Source organism: Oculina patagonica, chromosome 4 (assembly GCF_052425735.1).
Source record: "Oculina patagonica isolate OP01 chromosome 4, crgOcupat, whole genome shotgun sequence".
Classification (NCBI taxonomy): domain Eukaryota; kingdom Metazoa; phylum Cnidaria; class Anthozoa; order Scleractinia; family Oculinidae; genus Oculina; species Oculina patagonica.
This window is the reverse complement of record NC_135761.1, coordinates 35,050,076-35,069,209: the sequence shown is the minus strand read 5'-3', so window position 1 is coordinate 35,069,209 and position 19,134 is coordinate 35,050,076. Positions and strand designations below refer to the sequence as shown.

The 19,134-nt window shown below is 37.9% G+C and overlaps 1 long non-coding RNA gene across 1 annotated transcript; it reads left to right on the top strand.

Annotated features, from left to right (window-relative positions):
• Positions 1 to 1,672: 1,672 nt before the first annotated feature.
• LOC144648672 (uncharacterized) lies at positions 1,673 to 17,259 on the top strand. The gene is made up of 3 exons (XR_013569725.1): positions 1,673 to 1,760; positions 1,970 to 2,031; positions 15,457 to 17,259. It is a non-coding gene; the product is annotated as an uncharacterized LOC144648672 (long non-coding RNA).
• The last annotated feature ends 1,875 nt before the right edge of the window (positions 17,260 to 19,134 follow it).

The following is a 19,134-nucleotide window of genomic DNA, read 5'->3' as shown; positions in this document are numbered from 1 at the left end:
GATCAGTGGACCAGAAAGTAAGCGAGTTTCAATTGCAAGACAGTTGGTGCAAATGGCTATACACGGAGACAATAAACGATTTCCCGCTCAAGCTAGTAAAAGCTTTAGTTTACTGTAGTTAGTTCCAGATGACGCAAACCCCCCGGGAGACTCCTATATGAAGCCGACGGGGATGCTCGTCGGAAATTTTGAAAAGAACCCCTAAAGGAGGCCAATCTGGGTGTGGCTCAAGCTTTTCTTGATCCCTAAAAGATACCAAAAAACTAAGAATATAATTTATATTATACCAAGTATTGCTGTACATACACTGAAGAAGCCCGAAGGGCGAAACGTTTGTATATATTTTTATTAAACATGGACCTGTGAGTGATTTGCTTCTGATGTCCTTCTTCATCCAATCTTCTTTCAATGATATATATATATATATACTAACATATGCGAATCCCCCCGGGCGCAAAACAACTCTTGTACAATCACTGAGTGAAATCACTTTGACACGGCTTGAATTCTCACTGCTTATTCCACAAGGGGGACACTGATCAAGCAGCGATGAAAAAGTACACGCATACAATGTCATTTTATGATACTACGTACTTACTTATTATTACTCCGACTTGATCTGACAACTGAGCAAAGCATTCATCTAAAGGTCAATAATGTAATAATAAAGCCAGCATCCAAGTTAGAAGCTTTACCCTATTATAAAAGCTAAGCACAAGTAGCCCGAGCTAAAGTAGGCTAACCGGAGTACTATTATCCTGGCTGGAATCCTGGTTTAGATCCTGGCGCGAAGTTTAGGTATCCTCAGGAAAACTGGTAATTTATTCAAAGTTTGTTTTGACAAGCTTTTAGATTGTATTCTAACACAAACATTTTCAGTCGTGTTGTGAATGTTTTTTCCCGAGGTACAACCATTTTGGTCGGAGGTTTCACCCATCATTTTAAAGTAAAAAAGAGAAAAAAGGACAAATTTACAAGGATTCACTGCACTTAAAACAGGGTAAGCGTCACGGCATGGGGCACGCATGGTTCCTTCCAGGCATGTACTTACACAGGCGGTCCAGACGTTGTATTCGATCAACGTGACATACCGTAAAATTCTGGTTATAAGCCTCCCCTCCCGGTAATAGTCCTATCTACCTGGAAACAAAAAAAAAATACATCCGATATTCCGATTACATGTATAAGCCTCGCCCGGATATAAGCCCCCCTCTGCTGGATAACCGTCCTGAACAGGGCTAAATGATGCTTTATTTCACAGAGAAGTAAAAATAATGCAGGAAATACTAGAGGTAAGCCATTTTTATTTTAGTTCCTTTATAAATGTAGCATTTAGAGGAATTTTCGAATCTTTCTCACACATTGTTTGAAACGGCTGAACCAGAGTAACACAATCGGCCACATTATATGTCACATCACATTGATCGCATACAACGCCTGCGCCGCCTATGTTACTTACGGCATTGCTTTAATCAGGTCAAGTCAGGCCATTTTACATTTTCATCGAGCAAAAAGAATTTTTAAACATCTTGTCCTGTCTAATCTTTGAAATATTCTGACGTGTCTAGCCTCCTAGATGGAAAAGACTAGGAACGAACGAAAGGGCACGGGGCCTGGGTTCTAAAAGGAATATTTGTGTGGTTAACACGACGTACCATCTGCAGAGTGTGACGTTTCGACTTCATTCCGGGGGCGGTGGTGCGATGATGTCCGCCATTTTTGCAGTCTTTGCAGAAACTTTGCAGCATTTTGGCGTTTAGGTGAGTTGTAATGCCGTTTGTTCTTCTTTATTTCCAGTTATTCGACTAAGACTGCCTAAGCTTTGCTTGTTTTAGCAGTTTTACTCGATTCTTCGATCTGTGAAAATCTGACAAATGTGGCCTCGAGCTCCATGAATGACTCTGCGCGTTGCCCGCCCGTTTATCAACTGAAAGCTTAATAATTTGTACCTTCTTTCTATCGAAAACAGGTTCTACTGCAAATTTAGACGTGTGACCATAACACCAAGCAAATAGATGCGTATTTTGCAAGGTAAAATTAAATTTTTTAATTTAACTTCCACCTTGGTGAGAGATTTCATCGTATCTTCTCGTCAGCACCAGAGATTGGTCAGTGAAGATGAAATATTTGGTAAAATATTTATGTCAGCTTTAAATTAATTTAACGAAACATGTAATATTATTGGTATTACAATGTTCAGATATTTTTGGAACAAATAACTCGGCTGAAATGAAAAGCTGCCATCAATTTGCATGTTTTCCTCACAAGGAAAAGAAAGAAAGCTGCACGCAGGCTACCTTATTTTAGAATATTAACACAAATTTTTAAGTTGTGTTAATTTCTGTGAGCGTTACTTTCTGCACCCTTAATTTTTAATTTAGCGGAGCGTTAATTTCCATTATTTTTGTCCAAAATTTTTAATACACTTCAAACATTTTTGACAACTAGGAAACAGTAGATTTTTATCTTGCGAATCGTTTTGTAAATTGTTTACAATATTCAGCTTTCTTTTCACTATCACTGTCAGAAACATACGCATCTGCTCCATGGATTTCGGATTGTTTTTGACAAAGTGATCAACGTAATCCCTCTTAATGGATTACGAGACTTCCTCAGTTCTCTTTTTAAAAAATCAATTGCCTGAGTCGTTGCAACACTCCACTGGACAACCATGCTCATAGTGTCATTAACAATGTCGCAATGGCGAACTTTCTTCGTCGAACCCCTACGTTTAGGGACAACATTTTCACAAACATTTATGTTCAGTTGTTGACTGTTTACGTTTTAAAAAGTTTTGTTGGCACTGAAAAGAACGCTTAAAGTCACTTACTGAGACTTGTTTAGGTTTTGGATTTTGTTAGTGCGTAGTGCGTTTCAATAAATTTGTCCCTGTTGTCTTTACAAGTTTCGTTTCTTTGTTTGGTCACGTTAATTTCCTACATGTTGAAATTTTAGCCCCTTTGTCAAGTTAATTTCCTTTATTTAAAAGTAATTTTTCCTTTGCTTCGCATTAATTAAAGTCGTTTCAATTTCCAATACCTTAATTAACACGAGCAGGGGGGGGGGGGGGGGCAACTTGTGCGACTAGAAATAATAATTCTGCACAAATATTATGATTACGATAATGGTAGTCTTCCACAAGTAAAATTTGCAAGTACATCTACTTGTTTAAATCAGTTAAACTCACTCAGAATGTTGATCAAAATTTGAAACCCTGCGCAGCGTAGGTGCTAAATGTGTAAATGACAAAATATGTAACTACTACACTGAAGTAAAAAAAAACTGTTCCCAACGTTTCCACAATGCTGCCTTCAATGAATCAATCAATCAATGAATCAAGCAAACTTTATTCATAGAGGGTTACACGTGATAGTTTTACAACTAATAAATTTGTGGCCCTCTCTAATGTACTAAAAAATTAAGAATCTACTATAAACAATAATCTAATTAAAAAATTTAGCTAAAACCTAATTTAAAATTGAAATGTAAGTTAAAATTTTAAAAGCTAAGCTACAATGTTAATCCAAAGTTATTGAAATATCACAATCTAAAAATAATTATCTAAAAAAGGAGTAAAAATATTTTTCTTGAGCTGACTTCAGGTGGGACGAAACTATTTTGCCATTAAAAAGTTTGTTGTATAACTTGCATATTTAAATAAAAGGTTGTGCACGTTGCCGCGCGTGAGAGTGTGGGATAAGACAAAGGAGTCAATTAACATAAAGCTTAAGTCTTGGTTATAGTCCACTGGGAGCCAGAGTCCCGTGTTTGAAGATATATCTCATCTCCTGTGTCTTGTGGTGCTGTTGGTTTACCAGGCCTGCCTTCAGGACAGTGACCTTCTTATCCTACAGGGAGTGACCCTGCTGGAAAAAATGTGCAGGTACAGGAAGGTAATTCCTGCCATTGATCACATCCCTGCAGTGTTCCCTGAAATGGTCTGCCATCCTGCGCCGGGTCTCCCCAATGTATACGGTCGATGGACATTTCTCGCATGTTAAACAGTATACCATGTTCTCCATTGTGCAGGTGCAGTGACCTGTGATGTTAACATGCCCCTTGGGTGTTGCAATTGTGTTAGATGAGTTAACATGGGGGCATGTGTGGCAAATGGTTCTGTTGGAGGGAAATGTATCTGTTCGATGGTCAGAATGCATATGAAGAAACCATTTAAATTTATTTGAATCAAGAGATTCCAAAAAACATTGTGTCATGTGACAAAAACAAATGAAATTTAAGCAATAAAATGGTGAATACTGTCAAGGTGTCAGAGACTATAGGTTGTCAGGTTGCAAATAATTCCAGGGTCATCTGAGATGATATGTGGCATTTTTGTGGCTTTGACTGAGTGTAGCCTTCACCACGGCTGCCATGTGCTAAAAGGGAAATTGAACCTGTGCAGCCTTCAATTTTGTTAATGCTTGAACCAGCAAAACAATACAGTTATAGGATCATTTTCGAGAAACTTGCTTGTCTTCTCTGTGCTTGAGTGGCTGCTGAGAGGCTTTGACTACTGGATTAAGCGGTGTATCTTTTGGATAGATGTAAGGTCTCATTCTGATGCTCAACAGCAAGGAATTCTTCCACTGGTGACCATCAGAAGCAGTTTTGTAGGAATCTAAGCTTTTCAGATTCTTGTGTTCGCTTAGCTGTGCTACATAATTTACAGGAACCTCTGCATCCATTAGCCTTGAAATGCAGGTTTCTCTCACAGAATAGTTCGTCACATTTCAATTCCTGCATTATTTGTGGCCTTTGCTAAAAACACACTGTACCACACTACATCTGCTGACTTCCTTTTATGGTTAGTTATGAAATGGAAGCATTTACGCTCATATGGGTTTTATTCCTTTGTTGTGTTCACAATAAAGTCACACTGTGAGGCTCCTCTACAACCCATCTGGCCTTGCACTTGAGGATAGTAGGAATGGTTCCTTTTAAGTTTACAATGTCCATTTACAGTCCCTCCCCCCCCCAAAAAAAAAAAAACAAACAAACAAACCCTGGATCCTGACATGCCTCTAGTGGAGTGACCTAAAAATTGGTCTCCAGACACTACTTCAGCCAGTACAAAATGATTTTGATATCCAAAATCCACAACTTTGCCATCTGGTGAGGCCCAACAAATGGCATGTCCAAACAAACAACAAAACCACTCTTTAGAACCTTTACTGGTGTCTTTCTGGTAAACATAATTTTTTCATATTCTTGAATTGCAATTGGTTCGTGTTTTAATCCATGCTCAACATACCTTGAGGTAAATGGCTATGGATAAATAAGGTCTGCTGCAAATTTGTTTTCAAAACTCTTTTTGAAATCAAGTCTCAAATTCCAAGGCCCTAAATCTAAACTTGCTTTCATTTTCCCACTGCTCTGAGGATGACTGGTATCTTATGGCTTCCTCTATGTTGGTTATAATTGTCTCATCTAAAACAATGGTACTGAGCATTGCTTTTACCAAAATATTTTTAGCTGTCAGGCAAGAGAAAATCTCCTCATGGGTCTAGAGGGAACCTTAGATATGTAAGTTCTGTTTCTGTACTGACATTTTCTCTTGGCATTGATGCAATATCCACAGTAGTCTCAAAGTTTGCCTCAGTATGAGTTAACTGACAGCTGCAGTATGAACCAATCTGACTTTGGCTAAATATGGTTTCCACTCAACTGTTAGTGGAAGAATTAACTTTTTCCATAAGTGATAAACCCATCTGGGGAGTGATTTGCTTTAGGGCCTTTTTTAATGTCATTTTGGCTTTGACAGGCATTTATGATAATACCTGTTTATTTATCTCCAGTACAGTTAAAAACTAAAACTGAATTGAAGGGATATAATACATTTTAAAATTTACAGTACCTATAAACACTACTATACTAACATTGTCTCTACTCTTAGTTTCATTGAGTTTCAGGCTGGGCAGATATTTTGTCACTTAACCCTTATTGTGCCCCTTCTGAAGTTGAAAAGTGCAAGCTAGATCTGCCGGCTCATCCTAATCTTGACACAAATCATTGGTTGCTTTGCTGTCAAATAAATAGACTGTCCACAGCCTCTTGAGTTTTCAATGCAAAAAAACAAACTCTATTTTAATGCAAAAAAGCAAACAAAGCGAGTGCAATGTGTGAGCATGTGGGAATGTTTTGGCAATAGAGAGGCCATATCCATAGCACGTCTCCACGGCATGGCACTTGTCTACAACAATAAGCGAAACACATTTGTGAAGAGCAGCATCTTCATCCTTCAAAATATTTTTGAACTGTGCTTTCAAGAAATCTTCTGCTGCACCAAAAACTAATGTGTACTTTCCATCGCAGACTGTTTGAAGCACATCGTCAGTTAGTGCAATAACTGAGGGAATCCCGAGCTATCTTATCTCTCCAATTTGATCATTCATGATGCTTTAGAGCTGCAAATCAACAAGAACAACAACATTCCCATCTTATTGCATTCGTTTTCCCGTAGCATACAGCTGGTAGATAAGGCTTTTCCTGAAGCCAGTCGGTAAAATTCCAAGAATGTCCTTCGAACAAAGAAGGTGGCGAACGGCCTATTTCTTCTTGCCTTTGAGCGACAAAACGTTTGGAAATTTCTCCAACGAGTGCTCTAATAATCAATCCATTGCAAACCACAGCATGTCATTAGTGATAAAAACTCAAGCAAACCGCAAGACGTGCCTGAGAGCAATCATGAATCATGATCAGCCTTTAACAAGGTTATGACACTTTTACCGCCTTACAAGCAATGGGAATTTTCCGTTTCTGGAAAAATTGGAAATTCAATATTTCTAAAGATGTCTACAGACCCTCTATTTTTTTTCGCTCCCCGTCCTTACCCTCTTGCTTCTTCCGTTTTGCACTGGTGTCCAATTCTCTCGCCTTTCTCACCGCGGGCTCATCAACAATGTGGTTACGTTAACTGACTTTGCCAGTTTTGCATGAACAGAAGATAAATAGATAAATAAATGAATAAAGAAATAAATGAGAATAGAATATAAAATTTTATAATAAAATTAGGTTTTAAATAAAAATTGTATTTAACAATTAAAAACTACAAATTTATAAAGTTATAAATTTATAGCGGGCCTGGCTGCATATGTCACATTTACACTCGGTTTGTGTAAGACGTGTGAGGTCTTTTCTCCTAATACTGTTTTTAAAACTCATGACACAGGGTTTCTCTCTCTGACTGTAATCTGGTTTGTTCCATAGATAACACCCAAATTATTATGTATTATGTTTTTCATTTTGTACTGTGCAAAACACTGTTCAAAACAAGTACCTTTGTCCTGTTATTAATGATTTTTGGTAGGAGCAAAACCCAGTATTTTCTGAGCTAAATGGCAAAGATCTAAGCCTTTCGGAGGATGGGCCTACAACAGTCCTGGTCATAATGCAAAATATGGGACAAGCACTATGATTGACCAGCAAACTGACAAGATAGTGGACTTTCATGTTGTTCAGGTCAGTAATCCCCACTTTCTTCCGGGAATTCTTTCCTGATGGCTTGCACAACACAGGCTGGGAGAATCCTTCTGTTTTTCTTTCCAAGTATACAGTGGACCCACCAAGTGAACTGCCTGTATGCCGCCAAGCGCCATGTGATAAGGAAAATCGTGTAATGTAATAATGTGATGAGGAAAAAGGTTCTGAATACAAAACCTGCACTGTCACCTCACCTGTTTACTATTGGGTCCGGTACTGGATTCAGTCGTGCATTGTGGATTGCCACAAGTGCCGTCCTCAAGACATCAGTGTCCAAACACACAATGCGGAATTTTGGGTGCGTAGTTATACATGTAACACCTACAGGTACAGAGAAAAACGAAATGATAACAGAATCCTTATCTAAACGGGTAACCTAATTTCACATGAAAGCGAATGGCTGGTATGAAGAAAGGACTTGTGAGATATGATGTAAATCGCGAATTTGCAACTTAACTTAGCTTAACTTTGTGTGACCTTTTTGCTAACTTTCTTTTTGTGCGACATAATTGCAAACCTAGATACAAACCTGATTGTAAGTATTGTGCTAGCTGTTATTGTAAGTGTACTTATTATTGTAAGTAAGGCGTCAATTATCTGATTAATTAAACTTCTGGTTGAGCTCCTCTAGCTCTTGGCAGCAAAAACATTCATCTTCTGAGGTTATAGCAACACAAACGCCGCATATATACCACGCAGTGTTTTCAATTCTTGAGTTTGTGTCCGTTTCATTTACTGAGTTAAGAACTATTTAAAAGAAGAATAATCCGTGATACATGGTATACATGTGCATGATTGTTTGTCTAAAGGTGTGTTCACGACATGTTTAGTCCCAGGTGGCAGGGCAATCTTGTCTTCAGGCCAACCCTGCTGAATAACAAAATGTCAAAATGCAGATGGGCACTAAACCATTGTACTGCTTTAAAAAAAAGAATTTTTGAAATATGTATATAATTTGGGAACATCTCTGCAATGCTTTATCGAACCTGTTTAATTTATGGCCACAATCAGGGCTATACATGCTGAACTTGTGTTCTTCTATGTGTCGATCACTGAAGTTCTGTATTGCTCGTGGCACTACCTCCTGACTCCACAATGTGCGTGATGCAGTCATGGAAAGCTATGCTCTCATCTCCTGCTCGGCGCTCAAGAACTCTGAGAACACCTTGACTGCAAAGATCTGGTGACTTTCCAGGCGGTGTCTGGAGCAATTGTAAATAAGTTGTTGTCTGAAGAATAGGTAAAGTCCAGACAACACAAAACATCGGAGGCTTAACAGATATGAAGGGCTGAAGTTTCGTCAAGTGTATATTTAAACTGTTCGTCTTGCAGGGTTTCGATGATTTCAAAAGACGGTTTCAATATTTTTTAAGCTTTGTGTCTTCAAATCTAAGAGGTTGTCTGCACTTGATGTTCCCTTTTTTCTCTTCTCACGCATTTTTTGCAATTTGCGCATGATGAACTGGCTAAGCCAGTCCTTTTCTTGTAGATTGCATATTGATCACATAGGCTGATGCTTGTTGGAGGTTATGCTTGCTAAGCCCCTTGTAAAAAGTATTGACACACATTTTAGACTTAAATATCATGATTTTGTCCTCAAAACGATCCACCTCAGCCTTTAGTTGAAGCCAGTCCCTTACAATAGTTAGAAAACATTCAAAAGGCTTTGAATGTTTTCTTGAGCCTTCTGCTACAACATAAAAAGAGTTAAAAAGGCGACCACTTCTCTTCAAACATTCACCCTATATTACAAAGTCTTCCTTTGAACAGAGACGTTTTCAGAATGGCAGCCACCAATGATTCAAATAGAACATTTCCTGTGCCAACTTTGATTAGCAAATGAACTGTTGTAGAACATTGAGATAATCCCAAAAAGTGGAGTATTGAGGTAGGGCGTTCCTTCGAGAAAATAGAGCTTCTACAAGAAATTCATCAAGGATGACTACGTTGTTTTGATCAGTTTCAAAACTATTAAAGCTATTTATGTTCTTTTTTTCGTAATCAAGCTTCCGAAAACTGATACATGAGGATTTTTAAACATGATTGTAATGTGGTTAGTTGCACCTAATTTGGTGGTTATTTTTTACACAACTGTTACTTGGATAATAACATTCCGATTTCCTGCTTTTGTAACAATACATTAGGCTTTAAAAGTGTTAAAAGTTCAACTGAGGCCTTACACTACTGCGTTAAAAAGTTTTAAAAAAGTTTTAAAAAAGTTTTAAGATCCAAGCTTTCGCCGATCTACGGCATCATCAGGGATAATAAGAAATATTCCGCGCGAGACCTATATACAGATGTAAAACAAAACGTGAGAAAAGCGAAAGAATGTAGGCGGTAAATGTAAATGCTAATTAATAAGATACAAATATGAATAAAAATTAAAATGTGGTGTAACGGGCGAGTGTCAAAGTACAAAGAGTCTCTTGATATGTTAAAATAAGTATTAGAATAACAAGTCCGCGAATTCACTGCACTCTTCACGTGAGTTGAGGGCAGGTTTGTAGTTCCGTATATAAAAAGCTTCAAACAGTCGTAGATTTGCGGGGTCGTTTTCTAGTACAATGGTCTTGATTTCGATGCCTTTGTGGACTTTGTTTTGGCACTTTGAAATGTGCTTCTTCACGGAGGAATTGTCATTGTTCAGGTGTTCTCTTACTCGATCGTGGATAAAGCGTGTAGTGCTCCCGATGTAGTATTGGTTGCAATTGTTACACGTGATTTTGTAAACAGCGTTGCGTAATGAGCACAAGTTGGTGTGGGAGAGGCCTGTTCCGTTTTTCTCTGAGAGAGAGCTCGTCTAAGCGTGTATGATTTGTAAAGATTATTTACATTAGGCTTTGCAGACGCCCGAGACTGCTTTTTTGTGGTTACTGAATAATTGCTTTCCTTGCAGATATTTGAGTCAACAATGTGGTTAAACAAACTAGTTATAGTCTCTAGTGTTCCTGATACTACAGTGTCTCCTGTAAGGGAGATGACACAATAAAGAAGGCAAGTCTTGTGAGTGGTCCATGGTCTGTGTATGGGATCAATGCCTTGGGATACTAAATAATAGGCGCTTATTTTCTTTTTGTACAGGGATGGGCTTTCTTGGCTTCTTTTATGCCTCTGTTTCATTGAATGCACAGCATCTTTTCCATCGCCCCATCCATCTTCTTTTCATTGGGATAACCACAGTTTACGCATGCACAAACGCATGCGTAAACGTAATCAGGCGCATTTGGATTTGTGATTGCCATCCTTGCATGCTACAAACTCCTTGTTTTTGGCTTATTCAGATTTGTTTTGACCGCATTTGCAAGACAATTTAAAAATATGTCCAGGATCAGTTGAACAAACAATTTCGGGAATGATATGCTTTTGGTACTCCCGCTGTTTGTTCTTGGACTAAGACATTGGTGGTTTAGGATCTGAAATCATCCACTTTGCCAAAGTCGATAATCACAGGGTTCCACTCTTCTTTTCGTTTCTCTAGCACAACGTTGGTAACTTTAAGGTCATTGCGTAGAATCCCACGTTTGTGGATATGCGCTAGCCGGTCAACGATATCGCAAAGGATAGCCAGCCAACTAGGTTTTCCGAGGTCGGCTTTCTTTCTCACTACACTTGATAAAGTTAAGCTTCTTTCATGTTCTCTGTGAAACTGAGTGATCAGTCACAAGGGCTCCTTTTTAGTTGAAATGCCAAACAACAGTGGCAGGCACCAATGGTCGCCCAAATGGCTTATTATCTCAGCCTTGTGGTACACTTTTTTCCGATGGTTTTCAAAGTCACCTTTTCGCTGACCTTAAATTCTTTTGTGGTGGCCATGTATCCCCGATATGTTCCCAGATAGCACGAGCCAAATGTCCCCGAACCCAAGAATTTCCCTCTCACAATTTGTGTTGAACGAATTTGTTTCACAGCTGGAGGACGTGCCACATCGCTATGGCTGAGTTGTTTTAACAATAATTCTGCTGGTTTGGGGCCGTTTTCCACTTCAGTGGGTGGCTTGGCAGCATCGACAGCAATCTTTAATGCTTTTTCGGTGGCCTTCTTATTCCTCCACCTCTTCTTTGCAGCTTTTCAAATCGTTTTCATTTCATCCTTGTTGATCATACTCTTATGTTTATTCCTGGCCATTCCGGCAAAGCAAATGAATGAATCAGAGTCATCTTTTCCATGCTGTTTTGGCTCCAAAAACGAAGTTCCATTGTCTAAGTTGTGTTCGCGAACAGGTTCTTCCTAACCTGAAACTGTAGATTTGATGGCTTGACTCAAATTCTCAGCAGGTTCTGAATATTCTGAACCTCAAACAGACATTTCTGACCAAGAAGTGAACTTGGAGTGCAACCTGCAATAGAATACTGCCAACCGATGGTTTGCATTTTTCTTTTGTTCCTACTTGAAAACCACTGAAATAGCTGACAACAAGTTTAGTAAATTGAATGTTCTGTTTCTGAGTAAACTGAAAAGGGTATAAGCGTGTATGTTTATAAGAAGTAGAAGATAAGAATAGGTATAGTTTCGCAACTTACTTTTGCAGTCTTGGAGGTTAACAATAGGTAACTCCTGTTTTGCTCTTCTTTAGAACCAACTTCTGCTAGTTCGATGCTGAATAATGTGTCTGCTGTGGCTGCATTAAGCGGTTTCAAGTTCTCGTTAGTGATAACATCACAAAACCTTTCTGGATGGTTCTTTATAGCATCCAGTATTCGAAGAGTTTGCAGACCTCTTTTTGTGTGAAAGGTGACTCCGGAAAAGTCGCGTGTTGTCCATGTGTTCGTGAACAACGTGCATGTTCGAAGAAATACAAATGTATATTTAAACATATTTGCATAAATGTTCCCGCCAGCCACGGGAAGACACTGATGGAGAGTGAAGTCAGTCTTTGTGACGCTAGTCGCCACATGCCCTTCTTACCTAAACGCAACATATTTACATAAATGTTCCCCAGTCAGCCATGGGACGGCACTGATGGAGAGGAAAGTCTGTCTTCGTAATGCTAGTCGCCACTTGCCCTACTTTCCTTAATGCAACATATTTACATAAATGTTCCTGAGCCAGCCACGGGAAGGCACTGATGGAGAGGGAAGTCAGTCTTTGTGATGCTAGTCGCCACATGCTCTTCTTTCCTAAACGCAGCATATTTACATAAATGTTCCTGAGCCAGCCACAGGAAAGCACTGATGGAGAGGGATGTCAGTCTTTGTGACGCTAGTCGCCACTTGCCAGCGAGTACGGTTTTATATCTGTTTGGTGGTGAGTCATCAAGACCGTCAAAGAATTGCTTTTACTCCGTAAGCGAGTTGAACGGTTGCATTATACTTTTCTCTTTCGAAAGTTAATTTGCCTTGCACTTGCTTCTTGGTTTTCTCATTTGCTGACAACTTCAATTGCCTAGCAAGACGCGATTGGACCACATAATTGTACAAGTGGATGATATTGTCTTCACTGGGAAGGAGGCATGATGAATGTAAAAAAGACTCAACAGCATCCAAAATGCAGGCCTCCATGGTTGTCCAAGTCCCCACTGTAACTTTCCAGTTTCGTTCCGTCATGTAGTCTTCACCACGTTGTCGTTTTAATGGTGACGTACTTGACGTGCACTTCATAATCCTTTTTCTTTTGTGTTTTCCACACATGGGGTGCCAAGTGTGGAAAAGTAAAAATATAAACCACAGATGCAACTTATATATTCAAATATGCATTTTAAAAAATACATTTGCATTTCATAATTTGTGATTTATAAATGTCGTATTTGCAATTTCTAAAACGCATTTGCAATTAACATATCACACATTTGCAATTTACATATCGCACATTTGCTTTTTATAAGTAACCCTATAACAAGTGTTATGTATTATGTATAACAAGTGTTATGGATTTAAAAACTCAGAAACCTTTCCTTTACCTTGGGTGTTACACGACATACTTTTTACTTGTCCGTCAAAAACTAGCACAGCTGAGTGGTATTGTACTGCACTTTCTAAAAAATAAAAATTTCGTAAAGTCATATTGATGACCGACAGAAAGTAGCACAGCTGGGAAATCATAGAGCATGTTTTACTGCACTACCTAAAAAAAAGATGCCGTGAAATTCCCTTTGAGAAGTTTTGACTACCTCTCAAAAAATCTCAACAATTTGCGATTTTCTAAGAAAATGGCAACTTTTCTTAGTTCACTGAAATAAACGAATACTGTGGCAGTTTGAAGGTGGAAGAATAATTAGCACTCAATAAAGTCGTTTCTGTCAAGTGTCATGTTATCTGTTGGACTTAAAAACTCAGAAGTCCTTACCTCCACACTGGCTGTTATGATGTTATTTTCCGGTGTTACCTGACGTAACTTACTTGTCGGTCATATACTAGCACAGCTGGGGACTCATAAAACGTGGTGTTGTACTGCACTTCCTAAAAGATTAAAAAAAAATCATAAAATTTCAGAAAATTGTGCAGCAATGGGTTTGCTTGTATGTGTGTTTGTTTAGTAAAATCCTCCTTTTCGTTTGGGTTTTCTTTTTATCTTTTTTCATTTCCTTTAATTTCTTAATTACCTTTACTCGTTTCCTTTTTTCTGCACAGTCCTTTTTTATCTTTGTTCTTCTTTGCCTTTCTTTTCAGGTTTCCTCTCGTGTAAGCCTTAATTCCACACTGGCTGTTATGTTGTTATTCTCTGGTGGTACACGACTCTTTACTTGTCGGTCAGCTTGGGACTCATAAAACGTGGTTCTTTACAAGTCAAACAATTTATTTCCAGTTGTATCTGTCCTATTAGTTTAAACTTTGAAATGAATACTGGATATCTTTTGTTAATTTTCTTAATTCTTTTAACATTTGTGTTAATAAGGGAAGCGATGTGATTTGCCCGTATGTGTTTTTTTAGTAGAATCCTCCTATTTATTTGGCTTTCCTTTTTATCTTTTTTCATTTTCTTTCATCGCATTCATTTGATTTTTTTCTACACATTGCTTTTAATCTTTGCTCTTCTCTGCCTCGCTTCATCTGGCTTGGATCTTAACATAACTGACAGTCAGGGGGTCGTGCTGACTTCCTGCTCCGGTAAGGTCCTTTACACAAATTATCATAGATGTCAGGCGAAATTCCTATAAAGAGAATGGCAACTTTTTTAGGTAATTGGAATAAACAAATATTGTGACATTTTCAAAGTGGAAGAATAATTTAAGACTCAATATAGTCCGTGTTTTTTATCAAGTGTTATGTAATCTGTTGGATTTTAAAACTTGGAAACCTTTTTCTTTACACAGGCTGTTGCAAAGTGCAGTAGTCCTCTGGTGTTACACGACATACTTTTTACTTGTCGGTCATATACTAGTACAGCTGGGGACTCATAAAACGTGGTGTTGTACTGCACTTCCTAAAAGATAAAAAATAAAGAATCATAAAATTCCAGAAAATTTTGCAGCAGTGTGTTTTGCCCGTATGTGTTATGTAGAATCCTCCTTTTCATTTGGGTTTCCTTTTTATCTTTTTTCATTTCCTTTTATTTCTTAGTTAGCTTAACTGTATTCATTTCCTTTCTTCTGCACATTTCTTTTTTCATCTTTGTTCTTCTTTGCCTTTCTTTTCAATTTTCCTCCTGTGTGAACCTTAGCTCCACACTGCCTGTTAGGAAGTTATTCTCTGGTGTTACATGACGTTTTACTTGTCGATCATATACTAGCATAGCTGGGGACTCATAAAATGTGGCGTTGTACTGCACTTCCTGAAAAAGAAAAAGAAACACCATAAAATTCCAGAAATAGCCCCTTCCTAAAAATACCATCACTTCCCTTCTCTATCAATTCTTTTCATTCTAGAAATTTGATAAGCACTGCTCAATCAAACAATGCTTAACTTCAATAAGAGTATCCAAATGTTGACCAAACGCACTTGTAAATATGTACCTTATACCTTTGTACCTTACCTTATCCACATGCTTTTACCATTGATACTCTTTTGACTGTGACTTTTTCCTTTGTTTTTTTTTGTTTAGACTGATGCTTAGATATGTGGTGTTATTAAAGAGAGAAGGCTGCATTTCCAAATGCAACATATTTACATAAATGTTCCTGAGCCAGCCACGGGAAGGCACTGACGGAGTGGGAAATCAGTCTTCATAACACTAGTCGCCACATGCCCTTCTTTCCTAAACGCAACATATTTACATAAATGTTCCCGAGCCAGCCACAGAAAGGCACTGATGGAGAGGGAAGTCAGTCTTTGTGACGCTAGTCGCCACTTGCCAGTGAGTACGGTTTTATATCTGTTCGGTGGCGAGTGATCAAGACCATCAAAGAATTGCTTTTACTCCGTAAGCGAGTTGAATGGTTGCATTATACTTTTCTCTTTCGAAAGTTAATTTGCCTTGCACTTGCTTCTTGGTTTTCTCATTTGCTGACAACTTCAAATGCCTGGCAAGATGCGATTGGACCACATAATTGTACAAGTGGGTGATGTTGTCTTCACTGGGAAGGAGGCATGATGAATGTAAGAAAGACTCAACAGCATCCAAAATGCAGGCCTCCATGGTTGTCCGATTCCCCACTGTAACTTCCCAGTTTCCTTCATTCATGTAGTCTTTACCACGTTGTCGTTTTAATGGTGACGTACTTGACATGCACTTCGAAATTCTTTTTCTTTTGTGTTTTTAATATGTGTTGTGGAATCTACCAGGAAATAAAGGAGGATAATCTTTACATACCAGTCCTTTTCTTCTAAGGATTTGAGAAATACAGCTCTCTGCTCTTCCACAGTTTGCTGTATTTCTTGGTTGTCGAGACACTCCTGCAAAAAAAGGTTTCCAAGTCTGCGATCTCAAACACTGTTGATCATGGATGACCAAAATAAACTATTAGATTTGAAGAAATAACTTAAGCTGCTGTGTTAATAATTCGGCTTTAAATAGAAGAGAGTGAGGCTAGCCTGTGAGCTTCCCATCAAGATTAAACCCAATTTTAGTTTGATATACCGCTGAGAAAGACAGAGCCTGCAATTACAAGATGGGCATGGGGTGCCAAGTGTGGAAAAATATAAACCACAGATGCAACTTATATATTCTAATATGCATTGTAAAAAAAACCATTTGCATTTCATAAATTGTGATTTATATATTTTGCATTTGCAATTTCTAAAACGCATTTGCAATTTACATATCGCACATTTGCTTTTTATAAATTGCACATATATCAGTGTTCCCAGGTTTTTGCCTTGGGGAGTCTTAGGGCCCCTTCCACTGAAAAAATAGGAACCCTATAACAAGTGTTATGTAAGCTGTTGGATTTAAAAACTCAGAAACCTTTCCTTTACCTTGGGTGTTACACAACATACTTTTTACTTGTCAGTCAAAAACTAGCACAGCTGGGGACTTATAAAACGTGGTATTGTACTGCACTTTCTAAACAATAAAAATTACTTTTCAGTCATATTGATGACCGACAGAAAGTAGCAAAGCTGGGGAATCATAAAGCATGATGTTTTACTGCACTACCTAAAAAAGAGATGCTGTGGAATTCCCTTTGAGAATTTTTGACTACCTCTCAAGAAATCTCAACATAATTAACAGTCAGGGGGTCATGCTGACTTTCTCCTCTGGTAAGGTCCTTAACTCAAATTCTCGTAGATGTCAGGCGATTTTCTAAAAAAATGGCAACTTTTTTAGTTCACTGAAATAAACGAATACTGTGGCAGTTTGAAGGTGGAAGAATAATTAACACTCAATAAAGTCGTTTCTGTCAAGTGTCATGGACTTAAAAACTCAGAAATCTTTATCTCCACACTGGCTGTTATGATGGTGTTACCTGACGTTTTACTTGTCGGTCATATACTAGCACAGCTGGGGACTCATAAAATGTAGTGTTGTACTGCACTTCCTAAAAGATAAAAACGAAAAAAGAAATAAAAATTTCAGAAAATTGTGCAGCAATGTGTTTGCTCGTATGTGTTTTTTTTAGTAAAATCCTCCTTTTTGTTTGGGTTTCCTTTTTATCTTTTTCATTTCCTTTAATTTCTTAATTATCTTTACTCGTTTCCTTTTTTCTGCACATTTCTTTTTTATCTTTGTTCTTCTTTGCCTTTCTTTTTAGGTTTCCTCCCGTGTGAGCCTTACCTCCACACTGGCAGTTATAATGTTATTCTCTGGTGTTACACGACTTTCTACTTGTTGGTCAGCTTGGGACTCATAAAATGTGGTTCTTTACAATTCAAACAATTTATTTCCAGTTGTATCTGTCCGATTTATAGTGTAAACTTTGAAATACTGGATATCTTTTGTTAATTTTCTTAATTCTTTTAACATTTGTGTTAATAGTGCAGCGATGTGTTTTGCCCATATGTGTTTTTTATAGTAGAATCCTCCTATTCATTCAACTTTCCTTTTTATCTTTTTTCATTTTCTTTAATTTCCTAATAAATCGCATTCATTTGATTTTTTTTTCTACACATTGCTTTTAATCTTTGCTCTTCTCTGTCTCCCTTCATCTGGCTTGGATCTTAACATAACTGACAGTCAAGAGGTCGTGCTGACTTCCTGCTCCGGTGAGGTCCTTTACACAAATTCACATAGATGTCAGGCGAAATTATTATACAGAACATGGCAACTTTTTTTAGGTAATTGGAATAAAACAAATATTGTGACATTTTCAAGGTGGAAGAATAATTTAAGACTCAATATAGTCCGTGTTTTTTATCAAGTGTTATGTAATCTGTTGGATTTAAAAACTCGGAAACCTTTTCCTTTACACAGGCTGTTGCGAAGAAGTCCTCTGGTGTTACACGACATACTTTTTACTTGTCGGTCATATACTAGCACAGCTGGGGACTCGTAAAACGTGGTGTTGTACTGCACTTCCTAAAAAATAAAAAATACTTTTCAGTCATATTGATGACGGACAGAAACAAGCACAGCTGGGGGATCATAGAGCAGTGCTGGAAATAATTTTATTTACTTGAAAGGACATGTGTCCTTCCAAAATTTAATTTTGAACGGGCATATCGGAAAATTGGTCGGACACTAATTTGCTTAAAAATGATTTACTTTAAAACAAAGCAAAAACAATGTCATATAAAGAGCTGATCTGTAATGAATATCAATCAATAACTTCTGTTACAAACATTATTCCTGTTTCTGTTGAGTACATCACTGATCAGAAGACTCTTCTTTTTTTGTAATTTTTTCGAGGCCTTTGGTTTGGCCTCCTCGACACGTGATAAGAAAATGGTAAACAATGTTTTGGCACCGTAAATGTTACCAGGGTTTGACTCCGCTTCTTTGAGCTGCGGATGCCTTACATAGTATTGATTGTTTGTCATGCTGGCTTCCTGCTCTGGTGATGACCTTAACACAAATTCTCATGGATGTCAGGTGAACTTCCTGTAAATAAAATGGCAACTTTTCTAGTAAATTGAAATAAATGGATATTGTGGCAGTTTCAAGATGCATGAAAAAATTTCACTGAATAAAAAGTGGCTTCTAGCAAGTGTCATGCAAGCTCTTGGACTAAAACACTCGGAAACCTTACCTTTTCCCAGGCTGTTATGATGTTATTCCCTGGTGCTACATGACTTTTTACTGTTCGGTCATACTGATGACTAACAGAAACTATCATAGCTGGGGACTCATAAAATATGATGTTGTACTACACTTCCTCAAAAATAATGATAAAAAGAAATACCA